This window comes from Bos javanicus, chromosome 5 (assembly GCF_032452875.1).
Source record: "Bos javanicus breed banteng chromosome 5, ARS-OSU_banteng_1.0, whole genome shotgun sequence".
Classification (NCBI taxonomy): Eukaryota; Metazoa; Chordata; class Mammalia; order Artiodactyla; family Bovidae; genus Bos; species Bos javanicus.
The window spans coordinates 41,261,642-41,280,299 of NC_083872.1; positions in this window are offsets into that span (position 1 = coordinate 41,261,642).

Consider the following 18,658-nt stretch of genomic DNA (forward strand, 5'->3'; position numbering starts at 1 on the left):
CAAATTTGGAAAACTCAGCAGTGGCCACAGGACTGGAACATGTCAGTTTTCATTCCAATCCCAAAGAAGGGCAATGCCAAAGAATGTTCAAACTAGCATACAATTGCACTCATTTCACATGCTATCAAAGTAATGCTCAAAATTCTTTAAGCTAGGCTTCAACAGTGCATGAACCAAGAACTTCCAAATTTTCAACCTGGATTTAGAAAAAACAGATGAACCAGAGATCAAGTTGCCAATATTTGGTGGATCATAAAAAAAGCAAGAGAATTCTAGAATTCTAGATGGGTTCAAAATTGGGAAAGGAGTATGTTAAGGCTGTATATTGTCACCCTGTTTATTTAACTTATATGCAGAGTATATCATGAGAAATGGCAGGCTTGATGAAACACAAGCTGGAATCAAGATTGCTGGGAGAAATATCAATAATCTCACATATGCAGATGACACCACCCTTATGGCAGAAAGCAAAGAGGAACTAAAGAATCTCTTGATGAAGGTGAAAGAGGAGAGTGAAAAAGTTGGCTTAAAACTCAACATTCAAAAAACGAAGATCATGGCTACCAGTCCCTCACTTCATGTTAAATAGATGGGGAAACAATGGAAACAGTGACAGACTTTATTTTCTTGGGCTTAAGAATCACTGAAGATGGTGACAGCATCCATGAAATTAAAAGTTTCTTGCTCCTTGGAAGAAAAGATATGACAAACATAGATAGTGTATTAAAAATCAGAGACATTTACTTTACCAACAAAGGTCAAAGCTATGGTTTTTCCAGTAGAGTAGTCATATATAGACGTGAGACTTGGAATATGAAGAAGGCTGAGCAATGAAGAATTGATGCTTTTGAACTGTGGTGTTGGAGAAGATTCTTGAGAATCCCTTGGACTGTAGGGAGATCAAACCAGTCAATCCTAAGGGAAATCAATCCTGAATATTCATTGGAAGGACTGATGCTGATGATGAAGCTTCAATACTTTCGCCACCCAATTCGAATAGCAGACTCATTAGAAAAGACCCTGATGCTGGGAAAGATTGAAGGCTGGAAGAGAATGGGATGACACAGGGCAAGATGGTTGGATGGCATCACTGACTCAATGGACATGAGTTTGAGCAAGCTCCTGGAGATGGTGAAGGACCAGAAAGCCTGTAGTGCTGCAGTCCATTGGGTCACAAAGATCATACACCACTGATCAACAACTGATCACCTGAACAGCAACAAATTGAAGCAACCACTATATAGATGAAACTTGAAAACATTATACAAAGTGTAAGAAGCCAGTCTGAACATACATTATATGATAGCATTTGTACAAAATGTCCAGAAGAGATCTATAAAAACAGAAAGTAAATCAATGATTATCCCTGCTGAGAGATGGAGCTTGTAGGAAATACAGTGAATGCTAATGAGTCTGTAGTTACATAGTTTCTTAGGTTTGTTATATCAGCCATAATAAGACAAATCTCATAGCTCAAATACATGATTTTCAAATTCTAAGTATGTCAATGTGTATTCTTGCCACCCAGGTTACCTTCCAGGATGAACAAGGGCAGAAAATGCCCAAGAAAACTGATGGAGTGAGTCTCCTGTTAACTCCTGTGCTTCCTTTCATAACCTCCTTGATTAACTTATGAAAAACTACATTATTTTAAAGTTATAGTCCTTATTAGCTACAGGAGTTTTTAGCAAGATTTAAAAAATTATTTTCTTACAGTATGCCACCAGAGACTAATGGAAGTAGGTAGGGACATTTGGCTTCCCTGGTAGCTCAGAGGTTAAAGCGTCTGCCTGCAATGCAGGAGACCTGGGTTCGATCCCTGGGTCAGGAAGATCCCCCTGGAGAAGGAAATGGCAACCCACTCCAGTAGTCTTGCTTGGAGAATCCCATGGACGGAGGAGCCTGGACCTTTCCTTTCTCTAATGCACTCAAATACTATTTAACGCTCAAATGCCCTTTCCTTTCAACATCAAAGTATCTAATTCACTGTTTATATTTTATTTTCACAATAAAAAAATTGTCCAACATAAAGAGTACTAAAATATATTTCACTTTTTTATTGTACTGAAATATACATAGCATAAGTTTATCATTTTAACCAATTTTAAGTGTACCACACGGTGGGCAGTAAGTGTATTCACATCATTGTGAAACTATCATGTGTGTGTGTGTGTGTGTCTGTGTCTGTGTCTTTGGGGGTGTGTGTGCGTGCACGTGTGCTCAGTCACTCAGTGGTGTCTGACTCTGCAACTCCATGGATTATAGCCTTCCAGGCTCCTCTGTCATGGAATTTCCCAGGCAAGAATACTGGAGAGAGTTGCCATTTTCTCTGGGGAATCTTTCTGATGCAGGGATTGAATCCTCATTTCTTACATCTCCTGCATTAGCAGGGAGATTCTTTACAACTGTGCCACCTGGGAACACCCCCAACACCATCATAGCAAGTAACTTTTATATAAATAAATAACTCAATAGAAAATAAAATATATAATCAAACCTTCAAAGTACTATTTTGGAGTTGTTTTTATTAAAAAAATTTTTTTTTAATTTACAAATTGGAGGATAATTGCTTTACAATACTGCATTGGTTTCTGCTCTACATCAATGTACTAAATACTTTTCATTATTAAAGTAAAACCACAATTCTAATAAAGAATGCTATCATAAAACTTCAGATAAACAAGCCATTTTATTGATAAATTCATGATATTATTTATGGAATTATATTTAAAATACATTTACATTTGTAATCTTCTTTTTCAACCCAAAGATTTTCATCTAGATTTCATATTAAAAATAAACTCATTGATGTATCATGAGACAGATTGCATATTAAATATATTAAATGTCAAGCTTTTTATTCTAGCTTCACTTGAAAAATAAACTTCCATAAGGCATGGACAGATGTTGATAAGATAATAGCAGCTGTGCTGAGAATACATTTAAGGAAAGATGACAGGGTTTAATTGTTAAGATTATGAATAGCTCTTTCAAAGTATTAAACAGAACCTATTATAAGATATTTTAAAATAATCAGTAACCCCTGCACTTGTTTTTCATTTTGGTACCAGCTGCTACTCTTTCTTCTCTCCTGACAAGACATCAAACTCCAAGGCCATGTCTCCCTTGCTGTATCACACAGGCTCCAAGCATAGCTACCTACTTAACTAAGAGAATTATCCAATTAAGCTGAAATTTCCAGTTTTTCCTCTTTTTTCATGTTCTTCCTTCTTTATGCTTGAATCTTTTATCCATACCCTCTTCATTCTTAGGGACTTGCTATCATGCATTTTTTCTTCTTTGCCTTTATCTTCAAATTTTATAGGTTCTTTCCCCTATTCAGTTCAGTTCAGTTCAGTTCACTCAGTCGTGTCCGACTGTTTGCGACTTCATGAATCGCAGCACACCAGGCCTCCCTGTTCATCACCAACTCCCAGAGTTTACTCAAACTCATGTCCATTGAATCGGTGATGCCATCCAACCATCTCATCCTCTGTCGTCCCCTTCTCCTCTCACCCTCAATCTTTCCCAGCATCAGGGTCTTTTCAAATGAATCAATTCTTTGCATCAGATGGCCAAAGTATTGGAGTTTCAGTTTCAACATCAGTCCTTCCAATGAACACCCAGGACTGATCTCCTTTAGGATGGACTGGTTTGATCTCCTTGCAGTCCAAGGGACTCTAAAGAGTCTTCTCCAACACCCAGTTCAAAAGCATCAATTCTTCTGCACTCATCTTTCTTTATAGTCCAACTCTCACATCCATACATGACTACTGGTTCTTTCCCCTATAAAGAACTCCTATGGGTTATTTCTAGATTTCCCACACTTTGTAAAGAAAAAAATGAAAATCCTTTTTCTTATCCCTCTTATTCCCACTTACCTAGTATTTAAGATTTCCACTGCACTTTATAACCAAATTTCTTTATAAAGAAATTGACATCTCCTCTCTGATTTCTCACCATCATTCCCTCTTTAATCTACTGGAAACTTGCCTCTACTGAAATTGCCCATTCTAGGGCCACTAAGGCCATTGGATACATTTTTGTCTTCCTACTTGACCTCTCTGTGTATTTAACAGTTTCATGGATCTTTACTCTTGAAACTCTTTTGCGTTGGCCTGTGTAACACTAACTCTCACAGTCAGACAGTTCAGTCACTCAGTCGTGTCCGACTCTGTGTGATCCCACGGACTGCAGCATGCCAGTGTCCATCACCAATTCCCAGAGCTTGCTCAAACTCATGTCCATCAAGTGGGTAATGCCATCAAACCATCTCATCTTCTGTCGTCCCCTTCTCCTCCTGCCTTCAATCTTTCCCAGCATCAAGGTCTTTTTCCAGTGAGTCAGTTCTTCACATCAGGTGGCCAAAGTATTGGAGCTGAATTCAGCTGCAGCATCAGTTCTTCCAATGAATATTCAGGACGTATTTCCTTTCAGATGGACTGGTTGGATCTCCTTGCAGTCCAAGGGATTCTCAAGAGTCTTCGCCAATACCACAGTTCAAAAGCATCTATCCTTCAGCATTTAGCTTACTTTATGGTCCAATCTTACATCCATATATGACTACTGGAAAAACCATAGCTTTGACTAGATGAACCTTTGTTAGCAAAGTAATATCTCTGCTTTTTAATATGCTTTCTAGGTTTGTCATAACTTTTCTTCCAAGAAGCAAACATCTTTTAATTTCATGGCTATAGTCACCATCTACAGTAGTTTTGGAGCCCAAGAAAATAAAGTCTGTCACTAGCTCTCACAGTTCTCCATATTTCTCACTCCTTCACAGTTTCTTTTGTGGACTTTTCCTTCTCTGTCCTCTTAAGTATTTATGTTTCCCACATATCTAACATGTAAACATTTGTGATAGGACAGCACATTTCAAACTCAATTAAAATTCAGTTCTCAAAACAAGATGGCAGAGGAGTAGGTGGATGTGGAGTACACCTCTTTCCACAGATACATCAGGAATACACCTTCAGACACAGAAGTGCATGTAGAACACCAGCTGAGAATGGTCAGGAGTACCTGACCAGTGGAAAATAATATATAGAACCATGCAGAAGTCGGGATCAAGCCTTGAAAGTTTGGAGTGGGAGCACTGACCCCAAGACCCTAGACTACCAGAGAACTAACCCTAGGGAGTATCGAATACTGAGAACTCACACAAAGGAAACCACTTGAGTACAAGACCCTACATCACCCAACCACCAGTAGCACCCTGTGCAGAACATGTCATTTAAACACAAACAAACAAACAAACAAACAAAAATACAAACCCAGTCATCAACAGACAGGATTACTGCCTCACTCAGCCTTGCCCATTAGAGGAAAAACAAAAAGTCAGCAGAAATCTCACCCTATATGAAGCTTACACAAACCACTGGACCAACCTTAGAAGGGCAGAAACCAAAAGGAAGAAAGAATTCAACCTTGAAGCCTGGGAAAAGGAGACCTCAAACACAATAACTAAAAAAAAAAAAGAAAAGAAAAGAAAAGGCAGAGAACTATTACACAAATGAAGGAACAAGCTAGAAACACAGAAGTCTGGACAAATGAAGAGGAAATAGGCAAACTACTTGAAAAATAATTCAGAATAATGATAGTAAAGATGATCAAAAACCTTGAAATCAAAATGGAGAAAATGCAAGAATCAATTAACAAAGACCTAGAAAAATTAAAGAATAAACATGCAAACAAAACAATTACTGAAATTAAAAATATTCTGGAAGGAAACAACAGCAGAATATCTGAAGCAGAAGAACGAATTAGTGAGCTAGAAGATAAAATGATGCAAATAACTTCTGAAGAGCAGAATAAAGTAAAAAGAATGAAAAGATCTGAGGATAGTCTCAGAGACCTCTTGGACAGTATCAAATTCACCAAAATTCGAATTATAGGGGTTCTGTAAGCAGAAGAGAAAAAGAAAGGGCATGAGAAATTTTTGGAAGAGATTACAGCTGAAAATTTCCCTAACATGGAAAAGAAAATAGTCAATTAAGTCCAAGAGGAACAAGAGTCCCATATAGGATAAACCCAAGGAGAAACACACCAAGACACATACTAATCAAACTAACAAAGAATAAACACAAAGAATATTAAAAGCAGTGAAGGAAAAGCAACAAGTAACAAGTAAACCCCATATGTTTAACAGCTGATCTTTCAGCAGAAACTCTGCAGGCCAGAAGGGAATGGCAGGATATATTTAAAGTACTGAAAAGGGAAAATCTACAACCAAGATTACTGTATCCAGCAAGGATCTCATTCAAAATTGATGGAGAAATAAAAAGCTTTTCAGAAAAGCAAAAGTTAAGAGAATTCAGTACCACCAAGTCAGCTTTACAACAAATGTTAGACTTATACAGTCAAGAAATACAAGAGAAGGAAAAAGATCTATAAAATTAACCCCAAACAATTTAAAAAATGGCAATGGGAACATATATATCAATAATTACTTTAAATGTAAATGTATTAAATGCTCCAACCAAAAGACACAGACTGGCTGAATGGATACAAAAACAAGACCCATATATATGCTGTCTACAAGAAACCCACTTCAGACCTCAAGACACATATAGACTGAAAGTGAGAGGATGGAAAAATATATTTCATGCAAATGGGAAGCAAAAGAAAGCTGCACTAGCAATCCTCATATTAGACATAATAGACCTTAAAGTAAAAAAGATTACAAGAGATAAGGAAGGGCACTACGTAATGATCAAGGGATCAGTCCAAGAGGAAGAAATAACAGTTGTAAATATCTATGTCCCCAGCATAGGAGCACATCAATACAGAAGACAAACACTAACAGACATAAAAGGAGAAATTGACAGTAACACAATAATAGTAGCAGACTTTAACATCCCACTCACACCAATGGACAGATCATCAAAACAAAAAATTAATGAGAAAACATAAGCTTTAAATGATACATTAGATGAGATGGATCTCATTGATATCTTCAGGACATTCCATCCAAAGCAGAAGAATACACCTTCTTCTCAAAGGCACATGGAATATACCATATCTTGGGTCACAAATCAAACCTCAGTAAATTTAAGAAAATTGAAATTGTAGCAATTACCTTCTTCAGCCACAGTGCTATGAGACTAGATATCAATTACAAGAAAAAAAGTGTAAGAAACATAAACACATGGAGATTAAACAATACATTTCTAAATAACCAATAGGTTACTGAAGAAATCAAAAGGGAAATCAAAAAATTTCTAGAAACAAATGACAATGAAAACACGACAACTCAAAACCTATAGGATGCAGCAAAAGCAGTTCTAAGAGGGAAGTTTATAGCAATACAATCCAACCTCAAGAAACACGAAAAACATCAAATAGACTACCAAACTTTACACCTAAAACAACTGGAAAAAGAATAACAACAACAACAACAACAACAACAAATCCATAATTAGTAGAAGGAAAGAAATCATAAAGATCTGAGCAGAAATAAATGAAAAAGAAATGAAAGAAAAAATAGTAAAGATTAATAAAACTAAAAGCTGGTTTTTTGAGAAGATAAACAAAACTGACAAACCATTAGCCAGACTCATCATGAAAAAAAGAGAGAAGAATTAAATCAACAAAATTAGAAATGAAAAAGGAGAGGTTACAACAGACAGTGCAGAAATTCAAAGGATTATAAGAGACTATTATGAACAAATGCATGGCAATAAGATGGATAACCTGGAAGAAATGGACAGATTCTTAGAAAAGTTCAATCTTCCAAGACTGGACCAAGAAGAAATAGAAATTATGAACAACCCAATTACAAGCACTGAAATTGAACCTTTGATAAAAAAAAAAAAAAATCTCCCAAAAAACAAAAGCTCAGGACCAGATGGCTTCACAAGAGAATTCTATCAAACATTTAGAGAAGAGCTAATGACTATCTTTCTAAAAACTGTCTCAAAAAATTGCAGAGGAACAAACATTCCAACTCATTCTACAGGCCACCATCATCCTGACACCAAAACCAAAGATAACACAAAAAGAGAAAATCACAGGCCAATATCACTGATGAACATAGATGCAAAAATCCTCAACAAAATTTTAGCAAACAGAATTCAGCAACACATAAAAAGACTCATGCACCATGATAAAGTTGGGTTTATGCCAGGGATACAAGGATTCTTCAATATATGCAAATCAATCATTGTGATACACCATATTAACAAATTGAAAGATAAAACCATATGATAATCTCAATAGATGCAGAAAAAAAGGCTTTGACAAAATTCAGTACCCATTTATGAGTAAAACTCTTCAGAAAATGAGCATAGAAGGAACCTACTTCAACATAGTAAAGACCATATATTATAAACCTACAGCAGCAAACATTATTCTCAATGATGAAAAACTGAAAGCATTTCCTCTAAGGTCAGGAACAAGACAAGGGTGTCTACTTTCACCACTATTATTCAACATAGTTCTGGAAGTCCTAGCTACAGCAAATGGGGGTGGGGGGTAGAAATAAAAGGAATTAGATTAGAAAAGAAGAACTAAGGCTCTCACTGCTTTCAGATAATGATACTGTACATAGAAAATCCTAAAGATAGTATCAGAAAATTACTAGAGCTAATCAGTGAATTTAGCAAAGTTGCAGGATACAAAATCAATACACACAAATCGCTTGCATTTCTGTATACTAACAATGAAAAATCAGAAAGAGAAATTAAGGAATTAATCCCATACACCATTGCAACAAAAAGAATCACATATCTAGGAATAAACTTACCTAAGGAGACAAAAGGCTTGTACACAGAAAACTATAAGACACTAATGAAAGAAATAAAAGATGACATAAACAGATGGAGAGATATTCCATGTTCCTGGGTAGGAAGAATCAATATTGTGAAAATGACTAACTACCAAACACAATCTACAGATTCAATGCGATCCCTATCAAATTACCAATGGCATTTTTTACAGAACTAGAACAAAACAATTTACAATTCATATGGAAACACAAAAGCCTCTGAATAGCCAAAGCAGTCTTGAGAAAGAAGAATGGAACTGGAGGAATCAACCTTCCTGACTTCAGACTGTACTATAAAGCTCCTGTCACCAAGACTGTATGGTACTGGCACAAAAACAGAAATAAAGACCAATGAAGCAAGATAGGAAGCCCAGAAATAAACCCATGCACCTATGGGTACCTTATTTTTGACAATGGAGGCAAGGATATACAATGGGACAAAGACAGCCTCTTCAATAAATGGTGCTGGGAAAACTGGACAGCTACATGTAAAAGAATGAAATTAGAACGCCTCCTAATTCCATATCCAAAGATAAACTCCAAATGGATTATAGACCTAAATGTAAGATCAGAAACTATAAAACTCTTAGAGGAAAACATAGGCAGAGCACTTAATGACATAAATGAGAGCAAGATCCTGTATGACCCACCTCCTAAAGGAAATAAAAATAAAAGTAAACAAGTGGGACCTGATTAAACTTAAAGCTTTTGAACAGCAAAGGAAACACTAAACAAGGTGAAAAGACGACCCTCAGAATGGAAGAAAAATAATAGCAAATGAAACTGACAAAGGATTAATTTCCAAAGTATACAGGCAGCTCATACAACTCAATACCAGAAAAACCAACAACCCAATCAAAAAGTGGGAAAAAGACCTAAACAGACATTTCTCCAAAATGACATACAGATGGCCAACAAACACATGAACAGATGTTCAACATCTCTCATTATTAAAGAAATGCATATCAAAACTACAATGAGATATCACCTCACACCAGTCAGATTGGCCATTATCAAAAATTCTACAAACAATAATGCTGGAGAGGGTGTGGAGAAAAGGGAACTCTCTTGCACTTTTGGTGAGAATTTGAACTGATACAGCCACTATGGAAGATGGTATGGAGATTCTTTAAAAAACTAGGAATAAAACCACCATATAACCCAGCAATTCCACTCCTAGGCATATACGCTGAGAAAACCAAAATTGTAAAAAACATATGTATCCCATTGTTCATTGCAGCACTATTTACAATAGCTAGAACAAGGAAGCAACCTAGATGTCCATCAACAATTGAATGGATAAAGAAGTTGTGGTACATATCCACAACGGAATATTACTTAGCCTTAAAAAGGAATGCCTTTGAGTCAGTTCTAATGAGGTGGATGAACCTAGAACCTATTATACAGAGTGAAGCAAGTCAGAAAGAGAAAATAAGTATCATATTCTAATGCATATATATGAAATCTAGAAAAGTGGTACTGAAGAATTTACTTACAGGGCAGCAGTGGAGAAGTGGACATGGAGAGTAGACTTGGGGGACAGGGAAGAAGAGGGTGAGATGTATGAAAAGAGTAACATGGAAACTTATATTACCATGTGTAGAAAAGATGTCCAATGGTAATTTGCTGTATGGCTAAGGAAACTCATACAGGGGCTCTATGTCAACCTGGAGGGGTAGGATAGGGAGGGAGATGAAAGGGAAGTTCAGGAGGGAGGGGATGCATGTGTACTTATGGTTGATTCATGTTGAGGTTTGACAAAGAACAGCAAAATTCTGTAAAGAAATTATCTTTCAATAAAACATAAATAAATTTTTTAAAAATTCAGTTCTTTTTTTCCCTATTTTTCCCTCTTTAGATGCTTTCTCTCTCAGTGAAGGGTGCCACCATTCACCCAGTTATTCAAGTCTAAGCATCACTCTTGGCTTCTTCTCCCTCCTCTTCCCCCATGGTCCCAGTTACCAGTTTCTGCCAAATTCTCTGCTACTCAGTTCATAACCATTCTCTCTCAGTATTCTGTACTTCACACTCAGATCTGGCTTCTGATCAGTTGCTTTATTATTCAGTTTGATTCTCCATGATGTTTCACAATTTGTTTCATGAAACAATACTGTTTCACATTTACAGTATTTAAATCTGATCATATCATTCCTTTGCTTAAATATCCATCAGTGCTTCTACATGAGAAAATAAAGTTTAAACTTGCCTACAGTTTCTAACCACTACCTGCTTCCTCCCACTTTTCACTATATCCTCCCACTCCCATTGTTCCAAAGAATCAATCTTCACTTCAGCCAAAGGGAATTTATTAGATTTTTTCCAATGTATAATGTAGTTTTCCTTTTCTTAAAATAATTTTCTCACTTTTCCCTTGGTCTTCCCAAGTGGCACTGTGGTAAAGAATCTGCCTGCCAATGCAGGAGACACAAGAGATGTGAATTCAATCCCTGAGTCAGGAAGATCCCCTGGAGATGGGAATGGCTCCCCACTCCAGTATTCTTGCCTGGAAAATTCCATGCACACAGGAGCCTGGAGGGCTACAGTCTGTGAGGTCACAAAGAATCAGATATGACTGAGTGCGTGCACACACACACACACACACATGCACTTTTCCCTTATCCATTAAAGATCATCTAGAGTAGCACTATGTCCATGAGGTCCTCACCAACCTCCTCAGGCACAACCTCAGTTTAGTTCAGTTTAGTTGCTCGGTCATGTCTGACTCTTTGTGACCCATGGACTGCAGCATGCCAGGCCTCCCTGTCCATCATTAACTCCTAGAGTTTACTCAAACTCATGTCCATTGAGTCACTGATGCCATCCAACCATCTCATCCTCTGTCATCCCCTTCTCCTCCTGCCTTCAATCTTTCCCAGCATCAGGGTCTTTTCAAATAAGTCAGTTCTTTGCATTAGGTGGCCAAAGTTTTGGAGTTTCAGCTTCAGCATCAGTCCTTCCAATAAATATTCAGGATTGATTTTCTTAAGAATGGACTGGTGGATCTCCTTGCAGTCCAAGCGACTCTCAAGAGTCTTCTCCAACACCACAGTTCAAAAGCATCAATTCTTTGGCACTCAGCTTTCTTTATAGTCCAACTCTCAAATCCATATGTGACTGCTGGAAAAATCATAGCTTTGACTAGACAGACCTTTGTTGGCAAAGTAATGTCTCTGCTTTTTAATATGCTATGTAGGTTAGTCATAACTTTTCTTCCAAGGAGCAAGCGTCTTTTAATTTCATGGCTACAGTCACCATCTGCAGTGATTTTGAAGCCCCAAAAAATAGTCTGTCACTGCTTCCACTGTTTCCCCATCTATTTGCCATGAATTGATGGGACTGGATGCCATGATCTTAGTTTTCTGAATGTTGAGTTTTAACCCAACTTTTTCACTCTCCTCTTTCACTTTCATCAAGAGGCTCTTCAGTTCTTCTTCACTTTCTGCCATAAAGGTGGTGTCATCTGCATATCTGAGGTTATTGATGTTTCTCCCGGCAATCTTGATTCCAGCTTGTGCTTCATCCAGCACAGCATTTCTCATGATGTACTCTGCATATAAGTTAAATAAGCAGAGTTACAATATACAGCCTTGACGTACTCATTTCCCAGTTTAAAACCAGTCTGTTGTTTCATGTCCAGTTCTGTTACTTCCTGACCTGCACACATATTTCTTAAGAGGCAGGTCAGGTGGTCTGGTATTCACATCTCTTGAAGAATTTTCCAGAGTTTGTTGTGATCCATGCAGTCAAGGCTTTGGCATAGTCAATAAAGCAGAAGTAGATGTTTTTCTGGAACCCTCTTGCTTTTTTTTTGATGATCCAACGGATGCTGGCAATTTGATGTCTGGTTCCTCTGCCTTTTCTAAATCCAGCTTGAACATGTAGAAGTTCACAGTTCATGTACTGTTGAAGCCTAGCTTGGTGAATTTTGAGCATAACCTCAGGCTGACTGTAATACTACCACCACCACCACCACCACCATCAGCCTTGCTCACCTAAAGCTGCCTCTACAACTCTTTCTAACTTGGCTCATATTAGTTAAAATTGTAATCCTAGATTTCCTTTTATTTCCTCTACTAAACTGTTGTCTCTTGAGAGAAAGAATTTGCTTCACTTGCCTCTACAGTCCTAGAACTAAGTAAAGTGTTTGGCTATAGTAGTGAGCAATACAATTTTGTTGAATTAATAAATATCAGAATAAATTTAATCGACTAAACTGGTTTTGACTTAAATGTATGACCAATCATACTGTAACACAAGAACACAGAATTATTATCCTGTTAGTCAAAATGCTTTTAATTGAATCTACAAATAAATGGGTTTCAGTTTGGTTGATTCTTATACAAGAAGGCTTAGTATACTAAAGAAGTCATTTATTTAAATTTTATAGTTTATTTTTCTTCATTTTTGAAACTGTCACATATGTATACTCTAGAGGATAAAATATTTGAGCTTGACTTAACTTTCAGTTGGTAGACATTTGTGTGGATGTGAATATAAAAAATCTCTGACTGCAGAATATTCTGATCCAAATAATGAAACAAAGGGACAGGAGACTTCCAAAAACATTGTTTACACTGTTATGATGACAGGAAGGTCCTGTCAGTGACTCTCAGGCAAGATCCGAAAGCTATGCTTCGTTTATCTGTTTGCTTATTTTTTCCTTGCCTGACAATGCTAAGGTGAAGGTGAAGTCGCTCAGTCGTGTCCGACTCTTTGTGACCCCATGGACTGTAGTCTACCAGGATCCTCTGTCCATGGGATTTTCCAGGCAAGAATACTGGAGTGGGTTGCCATTTCCTTCTCCAGGAGATCTTCCTGACCCAGGGATTGAACCCAGGTCTCCCACATTGTAGGCAGACACTTTACCATCTGACAATGCTAAGTACACAGTAAAACTGAGTAATAATTTTAAATGGCACTTTACATTTTAAAGTAATTTCAAGTTAATTTTCTCCTGCGAAACATGTGTTGGGATGTCTATTTTATTCAGTCCTCCTGAATTGTCAATGGTTCTAACAAGAAACAACTGTGTTTCTGCATTTTACTGTATCTAAAAATCAAAATGCTATTTTGTTTGAATATTTTAAAAATGTTTTAATTGTGTTTCAGTTTTGTTTTCAATTTTAAAAATGATCTGTCTTGGGCTTTATAATACATCCAAATGAGTTTTAAGTTAATGTTTTTTAAAATATATAGGTACTATTCAGGGAAATATATAGCTGTAATGTTTCAGATTAGAATATTAGATATGAAGCATTCCAATCACTTCTATGGATGATCTTCAGCTCTAAACTGCTTCTATGAAGTATTTTTCCTAGTTGCTAAATGTCAAGTCACACTCTATTTTGAAGTTACTCCTTATCCTTATACCATTGCAATGCTCTTAATCTTTTCTTTAATGGAAAAAAGCAGTAATTGTTATTTCTAGGCTTTAGAAATAACTGTCTATCCTGTCTTACCCTTGAATCTAAATCTTTGAAACCTACTGTACTTATTCTTACATGCTATCTACTTTCAATGTCTTCATATTTAATTCCCAGAAAGTATACCAAGAATTCATACAGAATTTATGTTTAGAATTGTCTATATGGCTTAAATAGCTTCAGTTGGTCACATATGGAGACTGTGTGATAAGCATAAATCATTAGATAGTTAGAAACTAGTTTTTTATTCGTCCTGTGGGTCAGGTACTGTTACGTGTGTTTATGTGTGCTCAGTCGTGTCCGACTCTCTGCAACCGCATGGACTCCTCTGGATTCCCACCAGGCTCCTCTGTCCATGGAAATTTTCCAGGCAAGAGTACTGGAGTGGGTTGCCATTTCCTTCCCCACAAGTACTGTTATAAGCCTTGGTAAATAGGACTACCATCAATACATTACAATCATGCAGAATGACTAATTGTGTTTTACATGAAGCATCTTGGTTACCATCATTCTGTTAAGAGTGACACCTTAAATTTTATATATTTTCCTACCTTAGTATTCCTTTTACCCTAATTCTTTAATACATTATTTTTAAATTGTTGATCTCTATGTAGGTTTGTATAACACCTCAAATCATTATGGAATGAGGTATGATGTGAATAACCAAACAGAACTCCATGTAGAAACATATTTTCAGCATAGACACAATAAAGAAGTCACTCCTCCAAGTGATTGGGAAATGAACTTTCTTTTGCCACAGCAGATTGGAGAATGCAAAGCACTCAAGTCAGAAATCAGAAAAGTCAGCACAAGGAAACAGAGATAGAAACCATCCCCAGATAATCAGTAACACATATTTTGCAGAGAAATTTTTTAGAAATGATACTTACATTTTTAAATAAGGGATGATAGTTAAAGTGAACCTTGAGGAAACAATCAGTCAAAACCAGAATGTGGGAAATTCTACAGAACAAATGACCCAATTTTTCCATAAATAAATTAATGGAAGAGATAAAAGAGAGAAAGAAAGGCAGGAAGGAAAGAAAGAAAAAGAACTGCTATAGATTGAGAGTTGTATGACCTTGTTATAATCCTGACTACAATAAACTGATTGTAAAAAGACATTTATTATACAATTAAGGAAAAGTAAACACATACTAGGCATTAGATAATGTAAAGGAAATATTGTCAATTTTAGAAATGTGATCATGGGATTCTAGTTACATTTTTAAAGACCTTATATATCAAAGATACATGAAATATATTTATAGATGAAATAATGTCAGATATTTGATTTCAATAGTCTAAATTTATTCATTTTAATCTGCAATTTAAAAATTTATAGGTTTAAAAGTAACAAAAATAAAGCATACCTGATTCATAGTAAATCTCTAATAGGGTTTAAGTAAATACAAATTATTGGGATGACCAAAATATACAAACTTTTTGGCCATTCCAAAATATTCTTGTCTCAGTCCAGGTTTTCTCAAAAGTAGCAACTGAGATAAAGCATATTTAAGAGTATAGTCTGCCCTCCATATCCACAGTTTTTGCATCTGCAGATTTAGCCAACTGTGGATCAAAAATATTTTTTAGAATTCCAGGAAGTTCCAAAAAAGCAAAATTCGAAATTGCCATGCACTGGCAACTATTTACATAGCATTTACATTGTACTAAGCATTAAAAGTAATCTAGAAATTGTTTAAAGTATAGGTGAGGATATAAGTAGATTGTATGTAAGTAGTACATCATTTTATATAAAGGACTTATCATTCATGGATCTTGTTATCCTCAAGAGTCCTTGAACCAATCCACAATGGATAACAAGGGACAACTGTAGTGTTTGGGGAATGTGATTCTAGGGAATAGCATTGAGAGTCAGAAAGAGTGAAAATGGAGAAGAGAAAGGCAACAGAGGAATGTACACTGAGCTGGCTATCACATGGATGACAAGGAGCTTAATCCTGGACAAGCCAAATGCATCTCAGAACCATTCACTGGGTAAAGTAAAGAGAAAACATTTTTCAGTTTCCCTGGTGGCTCAGTAAGTAAAGAATCTGCCTGCAATGTGAGAGACACAGGTTCAATCCTTGGGTCTGGAAGATCCCCTGGAGAAGGAAATGGCAACCCACTCCTGCATTCTTGCCTGGAGGATTTCATGGAGAGAGGAGCCTGGCGGGCTACAGTCATTGGGATCACAAAGTTGGACACAACTGAGCGACAAACACTTTCACTTTCCCTTCTCCATTGATGGAGGCTAAGCCACAGGGTATTACCTCTAGATTTCTTAGTTACTCAAGCATGAATATTGAGAGAATTCTGTGATAGCTAATGACTTGCCCGATAGAAGCCTTCCAACAGAAAGTAAGAGGTGCTCAATGTTGGCCTGAGGCAATGTGCTTTCAGGTTACTCTTGAAAGAATCTGGCTGAAGTCTTCAATAGAACTTGTCTTCACAACTAAGATCAGAATAAAAGTATTAGAAGAGGCACACAACAGTTGTTACAATAGTCTATTCTCTGTGCCCACAACTCCAGTTTCCTCCTATGAAGTCCTGTCAGTTACAGAATTCCTTTCAGTATGGTGGCCAGCTGGCATCTCTGCCAAGACTGAATGTAAGACAGTAGGTGAAACAAGCTGCCATCCCCAATGTTGCACCTGATTCTAAGGCCATAACAGACATTATTTATCTCCCCTCCTCCATTACCAAATGTAAAATTTTCTCAGCTTAGACCTGCAACAGGGCTGATTTATATTGTTTTCCTTCTGAGTGAGCCTGACTTCTACCAACAAAGAGTCTGTGCCCTTGATATCCTTATGCTTGGCAGTCTGGTTGCTATAATCTTCTATCCACAATTATCACTGGGCATGGTAGCACCAAGAGACATTCAGTGGGCATCTCCCAGACACTCTGAAGGTCCCTATTATGTATCTCCCTGACTTCATTTTGTAGCCAGAACCCTAGCTTCTCATAGTAAAAATCAGAATTAATTAACACTATCCACACAAATTGCCTTTCTTTGCCTTTTGTTATATTTCAGTACCACAAGTTTTCAAACATAACAATGTAAAAGTTACCAATGATACATTTGGAATATAACATTGAATATGGTAACAGAACATTTATCAAAGTAAAAAATAATATAATTAGCAGCAGTATGTGACATGATATACTTTGGTAAACCTGACGTCAAACCATCACCTTAAAATACAAAAAACAAAACAGGTGGCTGAACAGGTCTCAAAATACAAGGTTATGCTGAATAAAAATTTCTGCCCATGAACCATTTTAGAAAACTCTAATTTCTGTGATTGCTTTTTATTCTATTTTAAATACTTTATATTTTTAAATTCAATACAAATTTGAAGGAAATACATAGGATTAATAATTTTTACCAAGTGTGGACAGAAATGTAAGAAGTCTTATTTAACAGAAAAGTGGAGTCTTGTCTATCGTGTCAGTTATGCCTATTCTGGATACATTTACTTATTCAATAATAACATAAAATGCCTCCATTTATTTTGTACATGTGTTGCAAACAGCTCTTATATGAATTCACCTTAATCCCCACAATAATCCTGCAAGGTGGGAAACTGAAGGGTTATAGGAAGCATCTTACACAAAATCAGTTACTAAACACCTAAGCCAGAATTCCAGTGCTGTTACCTTCAAATCATCATCTGGAATAGCAAAAGAAATCATTCATTTTATAGATGTAAATATTGTTGGAAGTCTATTTAGATTTGAATCTATTGGATTGTCATTCTTTGACTCCAAGTCAAAAGCAGAGATGTTATGAAGAACTGAGAGATAATTCACAAACTGTTGTTTTCGAACAGCTAGTTTTTGTATTATTCCATCATAGGCAGAAGCAGAAATCCACTTTGTGAGCTGCAAATCAAGGTGCCCTGATTTATTATAGTCAAGGAGTCATCATTTGACTTGTCACATTTTCTCTCCTGAGATTTTGATAAGTGAGTGAAGTGACACAACATGAAAAAATAGATGAAGCATATTCACTCCAGGGACCACATTCTTACAACACAACCAAGCAATTCTGGCAGCTTAGTCTTTGGAATCTGTCATTTTGTGGGTAGTTCTTTAGTCTTTCTGTAGGTTTTATAATATCATGATATCTTTCCAGTTTCCTTACATTAGGCAGTCAGTTTCTATAGCTAGCCATCAAAGAATGCTAAATTATATACAACTACAACCAAAAGTGATCATTTCTTTCTCTAAAAATCTATTGAGTTGACAGTTCACACCACACAATTCAGCATCGGTGTTCTCTAATTCCACCAGGAATGTTGCCTTCCTAGTTCAAGTGTGAACTACTTGGTCATTTCTATCATTATTATTTGGCTTCTGTCTTACAACCTAGCACAAAGCTATGTACTAATTGATGGATAGACTTCAAAAATATGCTTTAAAAACATTCTAAGATGGATACAGGCCTTCCCAGGTGGCTCAG